At 42.3% G+C, this 16,764-nt stretch overlaps 1 protein-coding gene across 1 annotated transcript in view; it reads left to right on the forward strand.

Moving 5' to 3' along the window:
- The first annotated feature begins 5,427 nt into the window (after positions 1-5,427).
- Positions 5,428-16,764, forward strand: part of TOR4A (torsin family 4 member A) — a 297,093-nt gene continuing 285,756 nt past the window's right edge. Inside the window, 1 exon segment of the mRNA XM_044056978.1 lies at positions 5,428-5,886. The gene's annotated coding sequence lies outside the window, so the exon portion shown is untranslated.

Here is a 16,764-nt window from a genome sequence, read left to right on the forward strand (position 1 = left end):
GATAGATTCCTGTCCCAGAGACTTCCCATGCTTTGGAACAAGATTCCAATCTACATTAGGCAGAGCTCCTCGCTAACACTTCAGCCAGTCATACCCAGAGAGGTCTTGGACATGGATGGATTTGGGTCTGTTGTGCTGGCTAGATACAAGCGGAGATGCAGCAACAACAGATTGTGGTTTTCCAAGTTAATCAAAGTGGATATAACACTTATAAGTTTGGTTTAACAACAGACAACCAATGGGACAGAACAGATGGGGGTGCTGGGAAATGTTATCAGTACAACTTCGGTCAGTGCCAGAATCAGCTTCAGTGTAGATTTAGGCATCAATGCATGGTTTGTGGTAAGGTAAACCACCCAGCCAAGGCTTGTTTTCATCTCTCAAGTCCCCAGAACAAAAGTTTTTACTCACCCCCCTTTAAAGGGTACGCAGTTTCATCTCCCAACTCTGGTAAAAGGGGACATTTTAAGGGAATGGTTTAAAGTGTATCCAGATAGAGAAGCAGCAGCATTGCTAGAAGAGGGGTTCACCAAGGGTTTCAGGATACCAGCAAAAGGTAGGAAGCAAGGGGGTATAGTTAAGAACTTGAAGTCAGCAGAAAAGCATCCGGACATAGTTAGAGCAAAGATAAATAAGGAATTGGAAGCAGGCAGACTGGCAGGCCCATTTCCATGCCCACCAAGAAGTGCATTTAAGGTTTCTCCTATTGGCGTAGTACCCAAAAAGAAGTCAGGTGAATTTCGACTCATTCACCACCTATCCTATCCACAGGGGAATTTGGTAAATTATTACATAAATGGTATAGGAACATCAGTGCATTATGCTTCATTTGATGAAGCGGTTAAGAAAGTCAAGGAAAAGGGAAGAGGGGCCCTTATGGCAAAAGCTGACATAGAGTCTGCTTTCAGACTATTACCCATTGCTTCTAAAGACCAAGGGTAGTTAGATTTGGTATTCGATGGCCAATATTACATGGATAAATGCATGCCTATGGGTTGTTCAGTAGCATGTGCCACTTTTGAAAAATTCAGTTCCTTTCTATACTTGTTGGTGGCACAGCGGGTAGGGGAAGACAGGGTTGTTCATTACTTGGATGACTTTCTATTCATTGGGAAGGAGGACATAGGGGAATGTCAACAAGCATTGGACACATTTCAACAGATTTGCAAGGAGTTAGGGGTGCCATTAGCAATGGACAAAACAGAGGGCCCGATGAACAGATTGGCTTTCCTGGGTATAGAGATTGATAGCTTGAATGGTCAGTGCAGGCTTCCTATTGACAAGGTGCAAAAGTTGCGGCTAGTCTTAAGTCAAGTGCTAATGCAGAATAAGATAACCCTTAAAAAGTTACAAGAATTAGTAGGGTTAGTGAATTTTGCATGCAAAGTGATTCCCGTGGGGCGCTCATTTATGAGGCACTTAGCCACTAAGGGGTCAGGGTGCACAAAGCCACACCACCAGATTAGGATCACACAGGGTATAAAGGAGGATCTAGGTGTGTAGTGCAGTTTTTTATCAGACTACAATGGGATAGCAATTTGGCAGGAGAGAGACAATCTACCTCCTGCTCAGTTGTTTACAGATGCAGCGGGGGGAATTGGCTTTGGGGGTTATTTTCAAGATCAGTGGTTCAGTGTGGCTTGGCCGACTCGAGTGAAAAACAGGGTAGACATTTCAATCCCAGAGATGGAATTCTTCCCAGTAGTGATGGCATTGGAAATTTGGGGAGTACAAATGAAAGACAGAGTGGTTTGGTTGCATTCTGATAACAATAGTGTAGTGCATATAGTCAATAATCAGCTGGGGGGAAAAGGGGTGTTACGCAGGATGATGAGATATTTTACGTTTAAGTGCGTGACATTTAATGTGACAGTTAAAGCACAACAGATTCCATGCATCGATAACTCATTAGTAGATTCCCTTTCTTGTTTGCAGTGGCCCCATTTTTGGTCGCTGGCCCCAAGGGTGAATCCTTCTCCGACACCAGTGCCAGTTCAGTTATGGGCCTTATGGACAGATGAGAATGGTTGCTAATGTGTAATTCTCTCAGTGGAAGAAAAAGGGTAAGATACAATAAATGTATACAGCAATTTTTGCAAACCAGAATAGCCAGAGGCTGGGAATCCATTTGGCCTTTTCCACCTCACCAAATCAGGTCTTATATCATGGTGATGAAAGAAAAAGGTTGGAGTCTGAGCAGAGCCAGAAGCACATTGTCAGCCTTGAATTGGTTCCATCAGGCTTTGGGTTTGGAAGATCTAGCTAACACTTTCCAAGTACGTGCGATGTTTAAAGGTTGGGGGAGACAAACACCCAAGAGGCTGGATAAGAGATACCCTATGGGTCCAGCTGTATTAAGCAAGTTATGGATTGCGGTTTCAGAGGTTTGTTTCTCTACTTATGAGGTATCATTATTTAAGGCTGCCTTTCTGCTGGCTTTTTGTGGGGCATTTAGATGGTCGGAAATTGTCCAACCGAACAAGAAAAGCCAAGGGACAGTACTGCCTTTAGAACATGTACACGTGCTGGGTGATGACACCTGGATTTATGTGACGAAATCTAAAACTGATCAGGAAGGCAAAGGTCAATGGGTAAGAGTAGTTACCCTGGAGGGATTAGAATGAATGTGACTAAAGTGTTATTGGAGTACCATGGTTATAGGGGTTTATTAGGTGGACCATTTTTCTGCCATCAGCAAGGTGAACCACTTACACATTATCAGGTGAGAGCAGTCTTAAAGCAGGCAGTTAAGTTGATAGGCTTGGACACAAGCAGGTATACATTGCATTCTTTTCGGATAGGTGCAGCCTCATATGCACATGAAATGGGGATGTCGCAGGCAGACATTATGAGGATGGGTAGATGGAAATCCAAAGCTTATAAAAGTTATGTAAGGTGTAAACAACTCTAACTCTTGTTCATTGCATTTCAGCAGACAAATCCGCAGAACAGAAATACATCTGGATAGTTGGCCATTCCTTTGTTCGGAGACTCCACCTCTGGGTGCAGAACAGGCCAGGCTTACCCTTTCAAAGAGAACAAGCTCCAGGCAAAACAGTTTGGTATGGGGTGTCAGGAATGCGGTGGCACCAGCTTAGCACAGTAATGCAACAAGCAGCGAGAAGTGGTAAACCTCCTGCAGCCATCGTCTTATACCTAGGGGGCAATGATATTGGTCAGCAACCAATACAAGATTTAATTAGTTCTATGGTACGGGAAATTAATTACATACATGAATGCTGGCCACACGCCATTATTTGTTGGTCAGGAGTGGTACAGAGAAAAAGATGGAAAGGGGTTAGGTCCATGAACGCTGTGGAAAGAATGAGACGGAGAATTAATAATTCTATGGATAAGAATTTAAAGGCCATTCCCCACCCTGGCATTCGGGTCTGGTGGCCAGACAGGTATGAGAAAGATGGGGTTCATTTATCGGAAAAAGGTTCACAGGTATTTTACAAGGAATTACAGGCAGTTTTAGCTCTGAAGGGCATTCACCTAGAGTAGGTTGAGATGTGCTGGCGGAAGGGAGGAACATTTCTCCCTTCTGTGGCGGAAGGCAGGAAAGGTAAGGGAGGCCAAGGCAAGTGGGGGGGGGGGGTCACAGGACTTTTCAGCTGGACCTTCCGCAGGCCAGACAGCCCCAAGGGATTGTTGCCAGGGGACTTATCAGCCCGGCAATGGCCCCCCTTGGCAGATTGTAAGGCGGCCCAGAAGAATTGTGATGAACTGTGAAAAAGTTGTTATGAAATGGGTATGATACATAAAAAGGGCCGGATATCGACAGTGCTGTCTGTTGTCCTGTAGGCGTAGTGGAATGCTATGAAAGAAATAAATGGCCTCCCTGATATTCCTGCCTTGCGCACATCTCATAATAATTGGTTTATTAGAGAAAGTCATTGACAATGATTGGCAATAAACACATGGCTGCGGCCATTTAATCCATCTGAAGTCTCTGTGTTATTATTATTTACCTGCTTAGTTACCTTGATTTGTTGGACATGGAATTTGAGGCATATGTCCACAAGGATGCAATGGAATGACAATGTGCTGAGCTGGTTCTGCATATGTATAGCTCAATACTGAGTGAATCATTAATGGAAATATGGTGTTAGAATTGCAGAGCTGAACAATGTAACGAATGCTGAGATAACAGGTATGGGTAAGCATCTTGAGTAAGAGATCTGTGACTAGGTATGAATTCTGTTTTGTAAAAGTCAGGTAGAGCTGTACCAATCTCAGACAATAGGAAGTGCTTGAGGGATAGATTCCTGTCCCAGAGACTTCTCATGCTTTGGAACAATATTCCAATCTACATTAGGCAGAGCTCCTTGCTAACACTCTTCAAGAAAAACCTTGACGAGTGGATGGGAAACAGAAAGTTTACCCCCGGGATCACTTCAGTGGCTCTGCGGACAGAAGCACAGGGAACTAATCTAAAGGGGAGGCGAGAGCCAACACATTCTGGCTAGGCTTATAAATACCTTCGGGCAAATAGCCTAGTACCCACCTATGAACTTGTGTGCAACTGGTATTCCTGAGCCAGTGAAATTAAACACTGAGTGTTTTTATTGAGAAAAAGCCCCCATAATGCATTGGTAAAGGATAAAACGTTTTGCTGGTGGGTTTATATTCTTGCTTTAAGAGACACTGATTCAAGTAACACGTTACTAACAACCTGCTGTTGTACTTAATGGGATTTAATCACGTCTCTTTAACATTAACACTTCGCGCTGCTTATTTGCATAATGTGGTGGTGGAGGAGAAAAGCTTTAATATTACTAATTATTAACTATGAATTAAGTAATCGCAGTCGCGCTATGCACAAAATGACACTGGTCAATGCATACTGTAATCACAATTCATTTAGGGATATCAGTCACAACTATTACATTTAGTTTAGCCCCCTAGCAGAACAGACACTTCCAAAGCAGCTAACAACAGCCGTTAAGTGATACACTTAACAGTCCATTGCGCTCCATAGTATTCCCGTCCGATTTTTAATTTCCTTAAATTTGTACATTTATTATAAAAGGCGCAAATGAAAGTTAAATGGTAGGAGGTCCGCAGGTTAAAACTCAATGGAGGTACCTTACACCACATGGTGCGGTTCCGAATGCCTACAATCCTCCTTTTAGTAGTTTCCCCGGTGCTAGTTAATGTACTTTAGTGTGGTTATTGTTAAACAGCTCAAAGTTAGCAACCACTCACGTAGACACCACCAATTAAGATGCACACATGTGGTAATGCAAGGCGGCTTCAACTACAGCGGCGTCCTGGTAACCTAAGCCTAAAAGGTTAGTTGGCCATTCTTTTCAACATCAAATGTAACTACTGTCTGTCTGTTTTAACTGTGGAGCTTTTCTCCCCGGGCCTCCGCTGAAAATGGACCTACGTCCAGTCGGACTCTCCCGGTCAACAAATATAAATAAATAAAAGGTTAGTGGTCCCTATTAGAAGGCTGGTCAGGCCTGCACGTACTGCACCATCCCCAATTTGAAGGCTGGTCAGGTCTGCACTTATTGCCCCTCCCGTTCAGAGGCTGGTCAGGTTTGCACTTACTAGTCCCCTGGAGGCTGTCCTTGTCTGCAGTTTCTGCCCCCTCCCCTTTTATGATGCCGGTCACATTTACACGTAGCTCAAAACTGCTTTCCTGGGACGTGGGGGAGAGCAGCGAAGGTAGTCAACAATTCCCGCAATTTTTCTGAGTGACCTGCACTGCGACTAATGTAACTGTGTGTCGTTAGAGGGAAGGAAATAGAACTTCCTATTGTCAGACCACAGCCTCGCAGAGCTCGGACGACGTGGATGCACCTACACCCTGCTGAGAGCTTGCAGACAGCAGCGCGTCTTGGAAACCGGAGCCCCCGGGATGTTAGATTAAAGGTAATAAATCAACAAGTGCCACGGAAGGTGGTATTATAAATGCAATGAAGTTGTGACGATACATTTATGCAACATGTATAATTGTTTTGGCAGAGGCAGTGTTGACTGTGCATGATGTAAATTGTGGAGTAGCCCAAAACTTTTAAGACCGGATCATAAAACGTTAGCAGTGACCGGTACAATGCTAGTTTTTCAAGTTTGTATATTGACCTGGGCGGACCTCTTTTTGCTAGTGTTCAGACTGCATTGAGACGGGTTGGTTAACTTTTAATTTTGTCCAGCTGCATGGGCACTTTTATTCCCTTGTCGTTCTTTTATTCATCTTTAAACATTTTTTTCGAACTGTATGCAGTTGTTAGCATTTCCCCCATTTATAAAAAGTGGCGTAGAAGCATATTTTACAAAGAAGGGAAGTGCGCACTGAATGCAAAGACGTGGATGTCATTAAAAGTTACCTCCAGGATGAGATCAAATCCTTGTGTGCTTTCTTAACAAATGCTGGATTTTTTTTTCAGGCATCCCCAGTAAATAAAACGCTTCAGCAGTTTGGTGTTTTAAGCGTCTCGGAAGTCATTACAGTTTCTGCAGTGCCTTACACTTTAGACTAAATAATTGGAACATACATAGATAAGTCTATCATCAGCATCACTTAGAAAGTTATTAGACTAATACAATTTCCATCAGCATGATTTACTTGAAGAACAAGAAATGTGCAAGCAGACTGCTAGCCAGTGTGATATGGGGTAAACTAAACTTGCAGTCACATTGTTGAGTTTTCCAGTTTTGTGGGGGGTGGGGATCACACCTGCAGTAAATAAATGGAAAAACAATTATTTCATAGTAAGTGTGATTTGCACATTACACAGGCATCCTTACCAATTGTGTAGATGTTTGCTGTATATGCATTATGACGTAAGGGACTGTATAGTGTACACTGTATGATATTGTATTAAGCGGATTAATATTACTTATTTCCTTGTTTCACTTGAAAGAAAGTTACTGTTTGTCGTTTTTGCATTTGTTACCTGTAACACATTGCACTTAAGTTACCTGGCACTTGCTCACTAAAGCAATTATATACGTCAGCACTAAAAATTAAAAGCACTACAACCTCACTCCCCACTGGCCCTGGTTTTCAATTATTAAGAAATTCCCAATATTATTCTAGCATGTCCAAAGGTCAGTTGTCAATCTCCTCTCCGGTCCAGCTGGTGAATCTGGGAATCTTGAGGCAATGTTACAACTGCCTCATGTACACAGACAACCCTCTCCTCCTCCCAACAAATTCCAACACATGTGAGAGTTGCAACCATATAGCCAAACTGGAGGCTAAGCTCTCTCAATTCAGTACTGGCATAACCAGCCAGGAGGAGAAGGAAACCACACTCACTACAATTCTAGTCTCACATAGACCTACCACGACAGCAAACCAAACAAATAATCACACAAAAACATACTCGGAGGCTCTAAATAAAGATCTGCCTAAGCAGCATAGACCTCCAAAGCAGACACCCAAGCAACCGCTACCCCAAAACAAAACACGTGCAACACATATCTCACAAAGCCAGTGTGCCAAACAGTCACAGCCCTTAAGACTAAACAACACACCTGATAAACTTGTAATAGGTGACTCTATCGTCAGGCACACTGACGTCCCGCTCACCAGGCTGAACAAGGAGAGGGTCACGGTGAGCAGCCTGTCGGGCACTAGGATCCGCCACATAACACAAGCACTCAGGTCACTCCAAGGCAAGTACAAATATGACTCAGTCATTGTCCATGCTGGTGTGAATGACCTGAGACGTACCTCCCTGGACTACATGAAAAGAGACATAAAGAAGCTCTCTGAGCATGTAGCCTAGGCCGGTATGACCCTGACCTTAAGTAGCATCTTACCCTTGCCAAGAATGATGCCACAATATGAAGACAAGATGATCAATTTCAACAATTGGCTTAAGTACTGGTGTCATTCAAAGAGGATCCAATGCCTGTCAGCTTGGGATGATATGCTTGACAAGCCACGATGCTTCGCTAGGGACGGCTTGCACCTGTCACCCCTGGGCTTTCGGGTATTGGCAAAGGCTCTTGCTACCCCCATAGTGCCTTTTTTAGGCAAGGCTCAAAGGACAAACCCACCTCCATAGGTATCACAAGGGATAAGAAACTAAGAGTAATGCTACTCAACGCCAGAAATCTAAACCTCAAGATGCACGACGAAACTCTCCTTAGCATGGAGAACATCGATATCTGTGCAGTAACAGAAACCTGGTTCAGGGCTCCCGAGAGCACCCCAGCACTACCAGGTTATACCTCATACCATGCTTTTCGGCCCCAAAACTTGGACCGAACCACAAAAGGAGGGGGAGTATCGATATTCATCAAAGATACCCACACCTCCAGGTTGGTGGCAAAGCACAAAGCATCAGAGACTATCCATGTGCAACTAACAGTGGGTAAAACTGCCTTCCAGTGTATAGCCTGCTACAGACCACCCTCCCAAACCCAGGAACCCCAATCGGCCTTCCTGAGAACACTGGAAAATATGAAGGTCTCTCCGAACACCATTATATTGGGTGACTTCAACTACCCAAACATAGACTGGGAGCATTACTCTAGCTCCAACCCCCTAGCCCAAAGGTTCCTAGAATTTATAAACTCAAATGCTATGGAACAACTTGTTACCACTCCCACAAGAGGGGAAAACATACTGGACCTGATCATCACCAACATGGGGACTCTATGCTCCAGACCAGAAGTGTATCCCTCACTGGTAAGATCAGACCATAAACTAATCTCACTGGATATTCACATCCCGTCCCCACCCCCTGCCCAGAAAACCACAGTGAAAAACTTCTCTAAAGCAAATTTCATACTCTTCAAAACTGAGGTGGAATCCTTCAAAGCCCCCGGGCCTGTGGAAAATACGGCCCAGACCGCAGAATCCTTTATAAACGCATTCTATGAACACCTTCAGGAATGCATGGATCATGCGATCCCAAATAAAACCAAGACCCAATCCTCCAAAGGCAGACGTCCTGTCTGGTGGACCCCAGCCATAAACAAACTATACAATAGAAGGAAGAAGCTATCAAATGATAGAGCAAAATCACAAAAAGGGAAGGCATCACTGATCAGTATTAGCAAAAAACTACGGGCACACACAAAATTGTCTAAGGCCAGCTTCGAGAGAAAAATTGCACAGGGACACTAAGGATAATCACAAGGCTTTCTTTAGTTATGTTAGGAACCTGGGTGGTAATTCCCAGATATGCTCAGAATTAGTCCAAAATGACAAAAAATACACCAAACCCACAGACATTGCCAACATCCTAGCTGACAGGTTCAGCGCAAACTTCTCCCTCCCCACCAAAAGGGCAAATATCTATCCCAGCAGAGTGCTGCCCCCCTGACATCTCAAATGCTCAGGTAAGAGCCGCCCTCTCCAAAGCAAAAAAACACAGCATCAATGGGACCAGATGGTGTCCCGGGCTGCGTCCTACATAAACTCCAAGAAGAGCTAAACCCAAGCATAAAACTACTGTTCAATCTCAGCCTTACTACAGGATATGTGCCCAAAGAGTGGCGTACAGCAACAGTGGTCCCTCTCCATAAAGGTGGTGCCTCAACGTATCCTGGAAACTATCGCCCCATAAGCCTGACTAGCTTGGTCTGCAAAGCTATGGAAAGGATCATCATGGACCTCATAAATAAAGATATTGGGGACCTACAAACACTGGATCCTACCCAGTTCGGCTTTGTTAAGGGCAGAATCCTGCCTCTTAAACCTGGTTGATTTTTTTGAAACAGTCACCAAGGCCATTGACGAGGGGAAGGTGGTCCACACAGCCTACCTGGACCTCGCAAAAGCCTTCGATACAATACCCCACTCGGGCATTATAGATAAGCTCACCAGCTTAAATATAAACCTCTATGTCACTAGATGGATTGCAAACTGGCTCAAGGACCGAACCCACATGGTTAGAATTGCTGGAGCCATGTCAGACTCCAAACCAGTTACAAGTGGTGTCCCACAAGGCTCAGTCCTGGGACTTCTCTTGTTCGGTATATATTTCTCGGAGGTACAGGCCAACATGGAAGGACTGTGGCTGACCAAGTTTGCAGATGACTGCAAACTGGGCACCATAATCGACTCTCCAGCCGACACAAGCATCCTCCAAAAGGGCCTCATAGAAACAGACAGCTGGTGCCAGAGCCATGGCCTCAAGCTAAATGCCAAAAAGTGTATAGTCATCCCCTTTGGCAAAAACAAAGTGCCCACAAATTACCACATAGGTGGTAATCCATTAAGTACAGAAGAAGTAATTAGGGACCTGGGGACCCAAGTTGATAGCAATCTCTCATTTGACAACCACGTGGCCAAAGTGGTTAGAAAAACATTTTATATAGCCCACCTAATCATGAAGGGATTCACATTTAGGACAGGGGAGGTCATCGTGCCTCTTTACTCATCCCTCATCAGGCCCATAATTGAGTACAATGCTCCTTTTGGGATGTACCTTACCAGACACCTGCAGCAACTGGAAAGACCCCAAAAGTACCTCACCAAGAGGATCAAAGGGCTCAAACAGATGCCATATGCTGCCCGGTTAAAGAAACTCCAGCTCTACTCAGTGGCATACCGCCTGTTCAGAGGCGATCTGTGCCTGACGTATAACCCGGAATTAATGGACATGCTGCACCTCAGAAAATCCAAATCCCATTGAGCTACACGCTCGAGAGACTTGAACCTCAGCACTGAAATAAATAGGACATGCTGGAGGGACAGATTCATAACCCAGAGGCTCCCTTCACTCTGGAATGAAATCCCAGTCCAGGTTAGGCAGAGTCCCTCATTGACTCTCTTCAAGAGGAATCTTGATGAGTGTATGGGAGATCGTAGGTTTACCCCGGGTATCACTTCTGTGTCACTGTTAGACAGAGGCACAGTATACTAACCTCGAAAAAGGGCATAGCAAAATAAATTTAAAATGGGTGGCGAAAGCCAAACACATTCTGGCTAGGCTTATAAATGCCCTAGGGCAGATAGCCTAGTATGAACCTATGAACCTATGAACAATGCATTCTGTCCTGTATGAGTTGTGATACTGAGATGATACATTGTAGCTAATGTTTATACATTACTTTCCCAGTAATATAAGCAAAAAAAAAAAAAAATGTTGAGTACATTTCATGTAAATCAGTTATTTGCCTGAAGGCTTAATTGATATTTTTGAATTCTTGGTTGGTAGTCGTAATCATGGTCGAGTAACAGATTTGTTCTACCCAACATCTATGTAAAGTATTCCACTTGTCAGTGTTTGCTTTAAGTGCTGGTTATAAGTGAATGGCTGAAAAGGATACATGAATTAGTGGAGTTCTTCAGTGTATTGACTGACCAATAAATAAATGGGGTTAATGCATATTACAGTTTGATAAATGTTCTCAGGACATTTGCCATTTTTAAAATTTTTTGTCAGGACACAACTGCCCAAAGAGGGACTGTCCCTCGCAAAGTGGGATGGGTGGTAACCCTACAGACTTTAAGGAGAACATCCACTCACATTGATACTAAGAATCAGGTACTGCACTCTGGTGCCGTGAAATAACGACACTCTTCGTGTGTAATAACGACACTCTTCGTGTGTAATATTACCAGTCTTTGACAACTCATTGGTCAGCTGCTTTCCGTTATTGCTTTGGTGTTCCTTTGTGAACTAGCATCAAAAACTAAGTATATTCTCAGGTGTTTATTTTAACCTAATGCATCATCTGTATGGACTAACACAGTCTGTTCAGTGTGTGTTTTGTTGCATAACATTGTTTTAGTATGGCATGTGTTAAGACATTTGATTTCACCATGGCAGGTGTGCTGATATGTTGTGATAAATCTGTCTTGTGTTATAGCAACATTAATTTGCAGGAGTACAGTGTCATTTACATCCAGATGTTAGGAACCTTTATGAAACCCCTCACCAGTCTAAAATCTCATGGCTCGCAGGAAAAAAAAATAGCAGTGTCTCTATTGAAGTACCATGTTTCCTAGAAGAATATGATGGTGGTAAGATCATTTGCAGCATCACAGAACAGCAAGGTGGTTAAAATTAAAGTAAGACTTTCAAAGCTGCTTCTTGTCTGAAGACATCTCTTTATTTGTAAATAGTACGTCATAGGCAGATGAGTGCTGCTTGATAAAAATATGCACTTATTTCGATTTTTCAGAGAGGGGGATGTGCTTTGAGGTAGTGACATCAGTAGGGAATGGATCACCACTGGGGGAGCAATCTAGAACGTTGCTTGCCAAACAAGTTTTATCTATTTCCAGAGACTTAACAGCTACATTTTTATTGCATCTAATGAAAGATAACAAAAACATCTTAAACACAAGTGTGAGAAAATGTGGTTAAAAAGCAAAATCAAGTACATTAAAAAAAAAAGTGTGCTTTAATCTATCATCTTCTACACTATAGTCATTTTCCTTTATTATAAAACCAATATAAATATTGCATAAGCACAGATACCTCCTAACAGCAATTATTTATTTATTTTTTTATTTTACATTTGTTGACCGGGATAGTCCAACTGGAATTATATCCATTTTAAGCGGAGGCCCGGGGAGAAAAGCTCCTCGACAAACAACAAAGAGATTAACTAATAATAAAGCAGACACTATACATTTTTGATACTTACAAAGATAAAAACAATTTCACTGGTTTAAGGGTTAGCCCATGGATAAGGTAAAAGAGAGAGATGGGTAACAGTGAACTGACTAAGCAAATAATCTTAATATGAAGTTTGAGTTAGCCAGGCTTGTTACAGTGGCCACCTTACCTTAAATTCTAGCTTAAACCACTATAAACTGGTAAAACAAAAAGGTATAAAAATTGCTGGGTGTGTTGACCTATCAATAAATACAAAGACAAAAAGAGAAACTCAAGTTTCTGGAGCCGATTCTGTGGCATTTTTGTTTACCTTTCTCATATCTGCCTGCTGGGTTTGGGTCTGCATTCATGTGCCGATTCCTGTAGATGATAGTTCCAGTGTTAGATATCTCTAGAGATCTGGGCTGATTTAGTGTCTTGTGGGTGACGTAGCTCGCCTGGTAGTTATTTAGCCAGACAAGAGGTACCCCTGTTTAGGCTGTTGGGATTATATCGTTAATCTTTTTTATCTTTCTTATTTTTCTTTTTTATATAAAAACTAATCCAGGTTAATGAAAAATAAGACAAAAAAATGTGTGTGTGTGTGTGTGTGTATAAGTAAATATATATATATCCATCTATAAAATCATAGGAAGTTACTAGGCTAAAGGCCCTAGGGCCCTTACAAGCCTAGCCAAATTCTACCTTTATTTCCATGATCAGCTTCAATTGCCCCTGTCCAAGAGGGACACAGGTGGAACCCCTGAGATGAATTTACAGTTACCCATCCAGTCGTCCAGATTGTGTTTGAAGAGGGCCAATGAGATGCTCTGTTTGACATGAAGTGGGAGTCTGTTCCAAAGGTGTGGTAACCTCTGGGAGGCAAATCTGTCCCTCCAGCAGGTTATATTAATGTCACATACAAGGTTAAGATCTTTAGAGTGAGTAACCTATGTACCATTTACAAATAAATTTGTGGATAAGCACAAAAAAACAGTAATCCAAAAGTAGGTGCACAAAACCAGAAGTGGAGAATTCCAATTAGATATGTTGATTTATTAAACAGACGAACACCATAAAACGGACGAACAAGGATAAAGTAAAAACCATAAACGCCTTGTACCATTTGACTTGCGGATATGCAGTATTTCCAATAAAGCAATGTCAAAGATTGCCTTATATGCAAGGCATAGATTGCCTCGGAGTAATCTGTATGAAACAGAATAAAGTGACAGTGATTTCAGATGACCCACATAGGACAAATGATGAAGACCTTGAATTTTCCTTGTAAGGTGGCCTCTCCAATTGCTGCAGGTGCTTGGAAAGGTACATACCAAAAGGAGCATTGTACTTAATTATTGGCCTGAGTACAGGGATGTTATAGGTACTTTTTTTCTGGAGGCAATGCCCTTACTTATGAGATGAGCAGTATAGAATACTCCTCTTACCACTGTGGAGACATGGGAATCAAAGGTAAGGTTGCTGCAAACCTGTGTGCCCAGGTCTCTCACCACTGAGTGCTTACTTATGGTGTTGCTATTATGTGGTAGTTAGCAGGAACATTAGTCTTACCGGAAGGGATTATAATAGATATTTTTGCATGGGGTTTAAGGTCATGACTTTGGCACCAATCATTTGTTTGTGTAAGACCCTCTTGTAGGTTGTTAACATCATTTCGAGACTCTATGGCTGCTCCCAGTTTGCAGTCATCACCAAACTTTGTCAGACACAGACTTTTAGTTTTTGCTTGTAGTTCAGAGAAACCAGATTCTAAACAGTAGAGGTCCCAGGATTGATCCCTGTGGAACACCACTGGTTACAGGTCTGTTGTCGGAGGTGGAGTGCCTTATTTTGACTATGTGTCCTATCAGTGAGCCAGTTAGTGACCCCATCTAATGATATAAGGGCTGATACCTAGCTGGGTGAGTTTGCCAATGATGCCTGAGTGAGGGATAGTGTCAAAACTGTTGTGTAAGTCTAGGTAGGCAGTATGCACAGATTTCCCCTCGCCCAGGGCCTTGGTGACTGTCTTGAAGTCCACCAGTTTTCACAGGTATGATCTCCCCTTGACAAATCCAAACTGAGTAGGGTCAACTGTTTGGAGATTACTTGTATCTTTGTTGATAAGGTCCATGATGATTCGCTCCCTGGTCTTGCAGATGAGTCTAGTCAGGATAATAGGTGTGTAGTTCCCAGGGTCAGTGGAACCACCATCTTTGTGCATGGGAAGAATGGTGGCTTTTTTCCATTCAGCTGGGATGAAGCTGGTGCTTAGACTATGATTGAAAAGAGTACCCAGTGGGCTTCATTTTAGAAAAGTCTGTCATCTTGCTGCTATAAAAGAATTACATTTTTTAAGATTCTGCTCAGAGCTTTTTTGTGTCTGTGACTACCAGATTTGGATTGCTTCTGAAACCATCTGGAAATACAAAGTAGATATAAGTATAGTGTTTTGCATTTTCTGTAACTGTTTCAGTGATATTTAATAATTCTGTGCTGCATTTATTTATTTTGTTCAATTTATTGCTGTTTTTCAGCCTGCACTTGTTGCATTGCCCATTTTAGTTTTTTTGTATTAACATTTATCAGGGTTAGTGAACTTATTTTCAAGGACAGGCTGAATTCAACCAACTAAATAAATGCAGCACAGAATTATTATAAGTGTGTGTGTGTGTATATATATATATATATATATATATATATATATATATATATATATAATATACACACACACTGATCATTCCCTCAAGTTCAGTAAAAATTGTGATCCAGTTTCCTAAGTTCCAGTAAGAGTACACAGTTAATAGAAAATGAGGTTTTCCTGCTCTGAGTTAAATCTACCATTCTAATTCCTTCTTCTCTAGTCTGTCCTTTTTTATTGCTGTCCAGGTCTTCATAGTGGAACCTGTCAGCGACATGAAAAGTAAAAGGGTTGTGTCCAGTGTGTTTTCCTTAACGTGATTGGCCAAGGAGTTGGTAGGAGTGCCTTGACGTATGTCAGTGCAGTGATGTGCTATCCTGGTGTTTAACTTATTGGTAATCTTTCCCCTATAAAAAGCTGGACAAAGCTTACATTGTGTTTTGTAAACAACTGTGTCAGAGTTGCAGTTACTATATCCTGTGATTTTAAAATGTCTCTATTTCATTAGATGCAATTGAAACATAGGTGTGTTAAGTCTTTCAAAACAGATAAAACCTGTTTGGCAAGGCAGCATTTTGGATCATACCCCCAGTGGTGATGCATCTCCACCAATGGCACTACCCTTCAGCGTGGACATATCTTGAAGAATGTCCCCTTTCTGAAGAGTTGAAATAAGTGTATGCTGCTACAAGCTTTACTGGCAGATGAGCGCTGCTCTGATAATGTGTTAGTGCTGTTTACAAATATAGATGGCTTCAGACAAAAAGCAACTTTGAGAGTACTACTTTTATTTTTAGCCGCCTATCTGTTGTGTGGTACTGCAAAGGATTGTTTTCACCGCTGTATTCTTTTGGAGAATGTGGTGCTCCAACAAGGACTTTGCTAGTTATTTTCCTATAAGCCATGAGTTTTTAGACTGGAGTTTTTTTACAGAGGTTTTTTGAGTTGGTTTCCCAACCACAGGAAGGGGATTTGCCTCCAGGATTTGGTTTGGGAGATACTATTTGTTTGGTTTTCCAGATGTTAGGAAGCTAACAATATTTTGAAACATGTGCTTTTGTAGTAAACATTCCATCAAGATGTTGTTATAGAATTTATTCCCTGTGGTGGAGTTTGGTAGCCAGTAGAATTACTTTCTGTCATTTACACCAGATTTACTATTTATCTAGTTTGATTAATTATTGTACAGAGTTGGTCTGCACCTGTTACCCCTGGGATTCAGGTTACTGGCTAAAACTCTTGCCACCCCTATAGTGCCTTTTTTAGGCAAGGTTCAAAGGATAAAACCACCACCGTAACAGATGCAAGCATGCAAAATCCGAAGGTAATGCTACTCAATGCTAGAAGTGTAAACCTCAAAATGCACTCTCTCGAGGCACTCATAAAAATGGAGAACATCGATGTCTGTGCAGTAACTGAGACCTGGTTCAAGGCTCCAGGGAGCACCCCTGCAATACCAGGCTACAATTCTTACCACACTTTTCGGCCACAAAACCAAGACCAAAACACTAAAGGTGGAGGAGTGTCCATATTCACCAAGGATATTCACACCTCCAGACTAGTTGCCCTACACAATGCATCTGAAATTTTCCAGGTGCA

This window comes from Protopterus annectens, chromosome 14.part0, assembly GCF_019279795.1.
Source record: "Protopterus annectens isolate FY-2018-M chromosome 14.part0, PAN1.0, whole genome shotgun sequence".
Lineage (NCBI taxonomy): Eukaryota > Metazoa > Chordata > Ceratodontiformes > Protopteridae > Protopterus > Protopterus annectens.